Raw genomic sequence first — 8,887 nt, 5'->3', positions numbered from 1 at the left:
GTGAATTGAGGGTAGAAAGGGTTGAAAGGTGTAACAGGAGGAAGACCTCAAAGCAGTTGTATTATGAAACAATCATTAGGAGAGGGTGGATAGCAATTAAGATGGTTTAAAGGAAATCATCGGAACACTTCTATAACCAGTATATCGTTGACAGCCAAGTTCCTGAGAATAATTCGTATAGCCATATTCCGTTGGCCTTCCCGATTTATTATACATAAAGACAATGTTGTTTCTTTTAGATCTCTTAAATTGTAGTTTTCTTTTCTGATAAATTTAACACAATCATCCCAAAATATTAGTGCACTGGAATAGAACGCATGGCGTTGGGTTAGGCCTATATTCCCTTTAAAATCCTATTAAAACTAACAAAACCTCGTAAAACTAATTTAAATACATATAAATCTACAATCGATAAACAAGCCTGGAATATTTTTTAAAAAGATTATAGCAAAAGAGCGAGCATTTAAGATTTACATTAGTCTATGCCACTAAAACTTATGCAAAAATTTATCGAAGAAAACGTGACTCTTAAAGGAAACTAATCTAAAACGTTTGCCAATAAGTTCTTAAATTACTAATGGGCTTTTCTTACTTTAGTCTTAAACACCGAAAGTGTAAATTATTTAAATCTACAGTAAAGACAGATAATTTAAAATAGACTAATCCACGTATTTTAGATCTTAGCAGACAGTGGTGGCTATGCACTTGTCAGAGTATATAATACAAAGTAAATCCTCCATATGGAGGATTTACTCTTTAAATGAAAGTTTACTACAAAAGAGCTTTATTACAAAGGAGTCTTGTGTGGATACGGACAGGATAAACTTCATAAACTAGCAAAAACACACTAACCCGAGTCCAGCTCACAAAAACTCGTTAGGTGTATATATTGTCAACTTCCACTTAACTATTCATCAATTCTCTGTGATGAGGGCAACACTTCCGTGTAGGTAAAGTAGATCCGAGAGGTGAATTATTAAAATAAAGTCAGAATTAAACAAAAATTTACTAATTTCAAATCACATCAGAATATATAAGAAAACCACTCAATTACTGCAAGGAACACATGTATCGTAAGCCACCGGATAATGAACTCTAAAGCTTTAACTGTACACAGTTCGGAAGTAAACATTTCCAAGGATTACATACGTGAAAACTAAGGTCATGTCATACATGATGTACGCTACGATCAGCAATCAATAGATAAGAGCTCAATAGGTGCGTAATTATAATTGCTACATACAGATAGTAGGGTTATTATAGTTCACCCCTGCTAGGAATGAAATCACTATGAACAAATTGAAATTTTATTGACTGAGTTACATTTAAGCAGTTCCTTTCTGTCCAAGACGTGATAATGCGTCTGCAATAGTGTTGCTTCGATCATCGAATTCTGTGGATTGCAATCTTTTATGCAGACAGTATGTATGACCATCGAAGTTACTTCTTGTTGGTCAGCTTGGCCATTTAGAGGAAGGTAAGGAGCTTGAAGTGTAAATGACGTTTGCAGCACCTTCCGGATATGGACGAATATGAAGGACAATTGTAACGAGGCTATACGATTCTTTCTGGATGGTAGGGCATCCTAGTTTAGTGCCTTTGAGTGCTCCAGAGTTATAACATACCAACAGCAGGTGTTCCAAAAGAGGAAAAGTACTAGTCCCATTACTGATTTCCTGCAGACACCACCAAATCCAATATTACAAGCATCGACCTGTATAAAAACAAGGTTTAGCAAGATTACGAGCTTGCAACAAAGGAAGTTAATTCATGAACAGCCTGTAGTCCTTCCCTTTCCACCTCAGGGAGATAACCAAGATAATGTTCAAGGAGAGAAAGAATCTGAATTACTAGCACATTTCCACGACAAAATATGATTATGAGCCACAGTTTCTAATTCGTCTGGTTTGAGAGGAGCTAGACGTTTATTATCAACTGCCTCATCTGCGAGTTGTGAGTGGAATGATCAGTTTCTCTACTTATCAGGTGAACTACCTGTGGAGAAATCATTGCAGATTGGTATGGTTTTAGATTAATGTTCCCTAACTAGCTAGGTTTCCTTTTATCTGAAGTTTCAATTGCACAAGTCTTTTTAGAAACCCTTTTGGTGATTTTATGAATACCGATAAATTTTTTTTCTTAAGGAAGCTCCCGGAACTGGTCTATATACAATTACATCATCTTTAAAAGTTCTGAATTAGGCCTTTATATCGTAATGGTTTTTCATACGAATTTGTTTGGCTAAATTTCTATTGGCAAAATTCTTTAAATGTGGTAAAGTTTAACCTTAAGACTTTGAAAGTATTGTGGAATAATTACTTGCTCGTCTTTGTTAAGTACCTCTTAAGATGTTTTCTTTTACCATACCACGGTTTGTCCTAGGTCAACGGTCGAACATCAACTCAAAGAAGTCCAGTAGACTCATTAGGTGTACTCCTAAGTTACACCCAGTTACAAAAGCGGTGTCACCCCTCCAGGCCTGACTCGGAGAGATCATGCCCTTCTTGCCCTGAAAGTGGCCCAGTTCAAACAACCAGTACATAGTTAGAATGGTTCGAATGGGAGAAGGAGGGAAATTACGGACGGTACTCAAGCAAATAAATGAAATAATGAATGAAATATATATGGACAGAGAGAGAGAGAGAGAGAGAGAGAGAGAGAGAGAGACTGTGAGAGAGAGAGAGAGAGAGAGAGAGAGAGAGAGAGCACGAGGACCGGTATCGTAAGAAAAGCATACAGTGTATGGAGAGAGAGAGAGAAAGCTTTTATTCCTGTTTACTTATTAATCTGACCGATATATATGAGACCTGCTTTAAGAAACATGTTACCGTATATTTTTTGGAAAATTATTATGAAATCTTATCACATCATATTGTTTTTAATCGTTATCATATTTTCTAAATAGAAATGACTTAAATATTGTTGGAACTAACTATTCATATTAATATCATTCAGACGAAAATATCCTTTTTTATTATCCTGAAGCAGCTCTCTCTCTCTCTCTCATTCTGTCCTCCGTCTTATATCGCCTGGATCGACTATTTGAATAATGGAAGATGTTTGATATGTTATTTGGATGTGGACATGGATCACAAAGCTTTGCTGTATCTATTTTTGCCCTAGATTAACTGGACTATAATTACCTGTATTACCAATAATATACGAATCTGGTCACAAAGATGTTACACACCAAATTTTTGTAGCCATGGGTTGCACGAATCATCAAAGTATCAATTTTCAAGGGTATTATTTTATTAATTAATATATGCTAAGAACGCATTACTGGATATATTAATCTAGTACTACAGGATTTGTATTTATGGCATAACTTAGTTAGGTTACCAGTATTTGAGTGTGATTGGCCACTTGGCTCCACCCCTCACAACTATCTAGGCTGCTTATATAAAGTATTTTAATTCCTATATTTCTTATATTATAGTATATTTATTATATTGTTTCAGAAAATCTTTGTAAAAATAAATTACATGAAATGAAATGCAGTGAAACGTGTGCATCGGTGCATTAATATAATGATGTTGGGGTATAAATTATGCAGGTGTTGCAAAACTACACTATTAGTGTCTCAAGTTATTTGGGGACAGTCTTTAGACCTGGTCAGATCGGTCACGTCTTAGCTAACACACACACACACAATCCCACCACGCCACTCCCTGCCCTCCGGCTCACGCTAGCTCACTCACTCCGCCTTTATTCGTGGCTTCAGCGGCTAACGTCCAACACACCTTACCTTGTTGGTGTTCCCCCTCCAAACTATTCAAGAAACCCACCACTTTCGATATCTCCTGTTCATTAGTCTTTTACATAGCCATGGTTTTATTTTTTGTAATGAAATAATTATAAACATTTGGAAAATATAATGGCGTACGAAAAACATTCATCAGAACAATCTCATAATAACTGTAAGATATTGAAATCCCGAACATGAGGTGGTGTGGGGATAGAAAGATATTTATAACAAGGTGGGGGTTAAAGGTGATGGGGGACAGGTGACATTGAGTGACCTCAATTTAAGTCTTGACGGGTTCGCTTATCAACATTTATAAGGTAATGAATGTAATACCTTTACTGATAGCAGTTAATATCAATGATTCTAAGTCGCCATCACGACTGGCACATAGTGTTATTGGGTTACTGAGATCATCTTTGTATATCTGGTTAATGTCTGTAACTATCGTTTACGTTATGAATCCTGGTTTTTCCACGAGCTGTATAACGCCACTGGTCTTGACTGTCGCGTTTGCTGCCTTTGTGGAGGTTTATGGTAATTGCGATTATCTACACTTAGGTAAGTGTTAGTGGAGGTCATTGTGTTTATCTATACGTTTGGAATAACTGTTCTAACATAATGTTGTGCACTATAATCTATGTTTGTAGGGATGGCGGCGGCAAACAAAGGCAACTCTTTTGAGCATATGCCTCAAAGGTTCCAAACACGACTGTCAAGACCACTGGCGTTATACAGCTCGTCCATAGCTAAGACGTGACTGATCTGCCCAGTTCTGAAGACTATCACCAAATAATTTGAGAGACTAAATATGTTAATAGTATACTGTTTTGCAACACTTACATACTTTATACCTCACCATCATTATATTAATGCACCGATGCACACATTCACTGCATTTCATTTCACATAATTTATTTTCACAAAGATTTTCAAGGGCCTCAGTGGCGTAGTTGGTATGTGTTGGCGTCCGAGGAGTGAGAGATGTGTATTTCTGGTGATAGAAGTTCACCCTCGACTTGGTCCTGAACTCACATAAAGCTGTTGGTCCCGTTGGTGAATAACTGCTGGTTCCATGCAACGTGAAAACACCATACAAACAAAAACAAACAAACAAACAAACAAAGATTTTCAGAAAGAATATAATAGATATTCTATAATATAAGAAATATAGCAAATTAAAATACTTTCTATAAGTATCTTAGATGGTTTTGAGGGATGGAGCCAAGTGGCCCATCACACTCAAATACTGGTAACTTAACTAAGTTATGCCATAAATATAGATCCTGTAGTACCAGATTAACATATCCAGTAACGTGTTCTTAGCATAGATTAATTAATAAAATAACATCCTTGCAAAATTGATGCTTTGATGACTTATACCACCCACGGCTACAAAACATGGTTTGTAACATCTTTGTGACCAGATTTGCATATTATTGGTAATACAGGTAATTATAGGGCAGTCAATCTAGGGCAAAAATAGACACAGCCTAGCACAAGTTGGTAGAGTAGCCATTTACGGTTTTGTGATCCTTGGCCCCATCCAAATAACATATCAAACATCTACCATTATTTAAATGGTCGATCCAGGTGATAAAAGACGGAGGACAGAATGAGAGAGAGAGAGAGAGAGAGAGAGAGAGAGAGAGAGAGAGAGAGAGAGAGAGAGAATACATCTGCTTATAGGATAATTAAAAAGGATATTTTCTTTTGAATAATATTAATATGAATAGTCAGTTCCAACAATATCTAAGTCATTTCTATTTAGAAAATGTGATAACGATTAAAAACAATATGATGTGATAAGATTTGATAATAATTACTTTCTAAAAAATATATGATAGCATGTCTCTTAAAGTAGATGGTCTCAAGTATATCCATCAGATGAACAACTAAAAAGGAATAAAAGCTCTCTCTCTCTCTCTCCATATATATTTCATTCAATATTGCATTTCTTTGCGTGATTACCGTAATTTCCCTCGTTGTTGTTGTTGTTGTTGTATTAAGCCAACACTTCTTGTTGGCACGGGCCTTTCCCTTGTTCGGCCCGTAGGTGATCTGAAAAGATTCTTTAGGTACATGGTTATTTTTTTTTTTGGAAATTGGAATATCTTTAGTTGTAGGGATAGGAGTGGACAGGGGAAGGATGATGGTGTCAGTAAGAGAGGGCCATCATGTCATATTATAGAAGAAGTTTGAATGAGTGTAAGGCTTTCGAAAATCGGAGAAGCGGTGCAGGTGGGGTTGTCCAACCCTTTACTCCCTTGGGTCCCTGCGGGAGGATTTTAGTTGTAGGTAAAGTTGTTTAAAAGAATGATAGTGGATGATGTGGATAGAGCCTTACAATGAGGGGATGTGATGAGGGTGATTGATTTTATTAGTTTGATTACCTTGGTGGAGGTAGGTTGTAGAGCACCTGGGCATGCTCTTCTAAGTTTTCAATGATTGTCTTTGTGACTGTGGCAGCTGCATGCTCAGCATCTTGTGCAGGTATTGCATTTTGTGCTGCACCTCTTAGCTGTGCTGTTTCTCTGCATTCAGCAGGTAGTGAAGGAGTGGTTGCTGTGTTTCTTCTTGACAGTGTTCACATGGGTTCTGACACTGTTTTCCACACTTTCCCAGCAGGCTTTATATCCTAGCCTGAGTCTGTGGATGATCACAGCAAGTTTTCTTGGTGTGTGCCTGTCTATGGGAGGAGGCACTAGACCAGTCGATTTCTTATACCATCTGGCAGACGTGAGTTCTTTTTCTACCACTCACGATGGTCATTTATCAACTTTTTCTTTGTAGAGTGGTTTCATTGCATTTTTGACTTGTTGCAGTGCAGGTTGTATATGTACTTGCACTCTGTCAATGTGTTTTGTACTTTGGCTAGCTCATCAGCCCTCTCATTGCCTGGAATTCCTATGTGACTGGGTATCCAGTTTAAGGTGACAGGTCTTCCTCTTTCGCTGTGCTGGAGTAGCAGTGTTTTAATTCCAGCCAGCAGTGCCTTATTTTCTTTATTTTCTGTTGTTGCAGGGCTTGCATTGAGGACTTTGAGTCTGTGTGGATGATTACAGGCCCTTACTTCATTCGTCCCAGTGAGTACAGCAGTGCCTGTCTTATTGCTGTTAACTCTGTCTGCCATAGTGGAGGCGTGGTTGGAGGTCCTCCAGCAGGCTGTGAAGTTTCTTGAATATCTGCAGCTCCCATAGTTTGATTCTCAGGATCTACAGTGCCATCAGTGTAGTATGTTTGTGCCCCTATGGTCTCAGTGTTTCTGATTGCTTCATAGGCTGCCGCTCTTAGCTCTTCTCCTGTGCAGTCCTCTTTTGCTCTTGGCAGGCTTGTGTATTTGTATATTGTAGTGTCCTTCTTCCAGGGTGGTAGTTGTTGTGTGCCCTGTGTGTGTCTGGACCTAGTTGCAGCAGTGTTTCTGCCATGCCTAGACTTTTGATGTTGTCACTTTGGTCCTTACCATAGGAACTCGAAGTTTGAATCTGTGGGTGTTTGCAAGTTCCTCTTTTGCTCTTTTCTTAGAGATGGAGTCTCTTTCTGAGAGGAACATCTTGGCCATTGTGCTACATTTCGCTGTGCAATCCTATCCTCTAGCTTTGGCAGGTTAGTTTCAAGCCTGAGGTTGCACAGCCTTGTCCATGTAGGTGCTCCTAGCATGAGTCTCATTGCATTGTTTTGAATGACCTCCAGTGATTCTTTCTGAGCCTCTGTCAGCCTTATCAGAGTGGGGGCAGCATAGTCCCCACCATGTTCTGGTGCAGGCTAGGTAGTACTTTCCTTTGTATGTGTTCATTTGCGCCCTCCTTCAGGGATGACATGTATCTCATGGCAGCAAGTCTTGCATTTGCTCTTTCTCTCAAGTACTTGATTTCTTCCTTGAAAGTTAGCTGCTGATCTATGACAACTCCTAGGTACATGTAGCTGTCTACCCCTCCCATTCGAACCATTCTAACTATGTACTGCTTGTTTGAACGTGGACCACTTTCAGGGCAAGAAGGGCATGATCTCACCGAGCCAGGCCTGGCGGGGCGACACTGCTTGTGTAACTGGGTGTACATTAAAATTTAAGGTGGGTGCTGACAGATACTTCGCTAGCAATTTACTAATCATGTTAAAACCCAGCTTTTTGGGTTTTTGGGAACGAGTTCTTTACAAAATATTCTAAAAGAAACTCGACTTGAAGATGGAAGGAGAGCCAATCAGATGTGTACCGAAGGGCCCTAAAAACCAAAGTAGATATAGCATTAATCTTGAAATTACGGAAACACCAGCTAAAAAAAGTTGTTCCCGAGCCCAGTGAAGGTACTCTTTCTAAAAAACACTTGTGTTGAAAAGGTGGTCATCTACAGTTATTTTTATATCCAAGAAGGCCAGGGTGTCATCCTTCTCATTTTCCAACGTAAATTTAATGTTAGGATGGGCTTCATTAACATGATCTAAAAAAAGCTGGCATTGCCACGAAAATTCAAATCGGGCAAAAAGTATCGTCAATATATCTTCTATAAAAAAGTGGCTTAAAATTCCCAGGACAATCATTAAGAAAATTCTCCTCCAAATGTCCCATAAGAAAAATTGGCAAACAACGGTCCCAAAGGAGAACCCATGGCAACCCCCTCTGCCTACAGAAAGAGCTGCCCATTAAAAACAAAGGTGGCATCTTGCACAGCAAGTTCCAAAAACGTTTTAAAAAGTTGCCTATTAAAACCACAGAAAGTTTCATCATTACTAAAAATTTTATTCAAAATTATCTCAATTGTCTGAGAAACAGGGATGTTAGTGAACAACGACTCAACGTCCAAACTGATGGATCTCTTTCTCTCTCTCTCTCTCTCTCTCTCTCTCTCTCTCTCTCTCACCATCATCATCTTTTCTTCTAATACAAAAGGGGGAACCAATAAACCCATTTACAAAATTATGACTTTTACAATCATTTTACAAAACTCGAAATAGATCCACAAATTCATCTGGTAAACCAAATTTCTTCATTACTTTAAAAACAAAATCCATATTAACCATATCAAAGGCTTTAGACCAGTCTAAGGGTGAGTTTACACTAAGCTTTACTGCACACTGCATGTGTAGGACTCATCACCAACTCCTCCCAAATTCTTGTTAGCCCCGCCTACTGGGCTACTCATT

Source organism: Macrobrachium nipponense, chromosome 49 (assembly GCF_015104395.2).
Source record: "Macrobrachium nipponense isolate FS-2020 chromosome 49, ASM1510439v2, whole genome shotgun sequence".
NCBI lineage: Eukaryota > Metazoa > Arthropoda > Malacostraca > Decapoda > Palaemonidae > Macrobrachium > Macrobrachium nipponense.
This window is presented reverse-complemented; position numbering follows the sequence as displayed.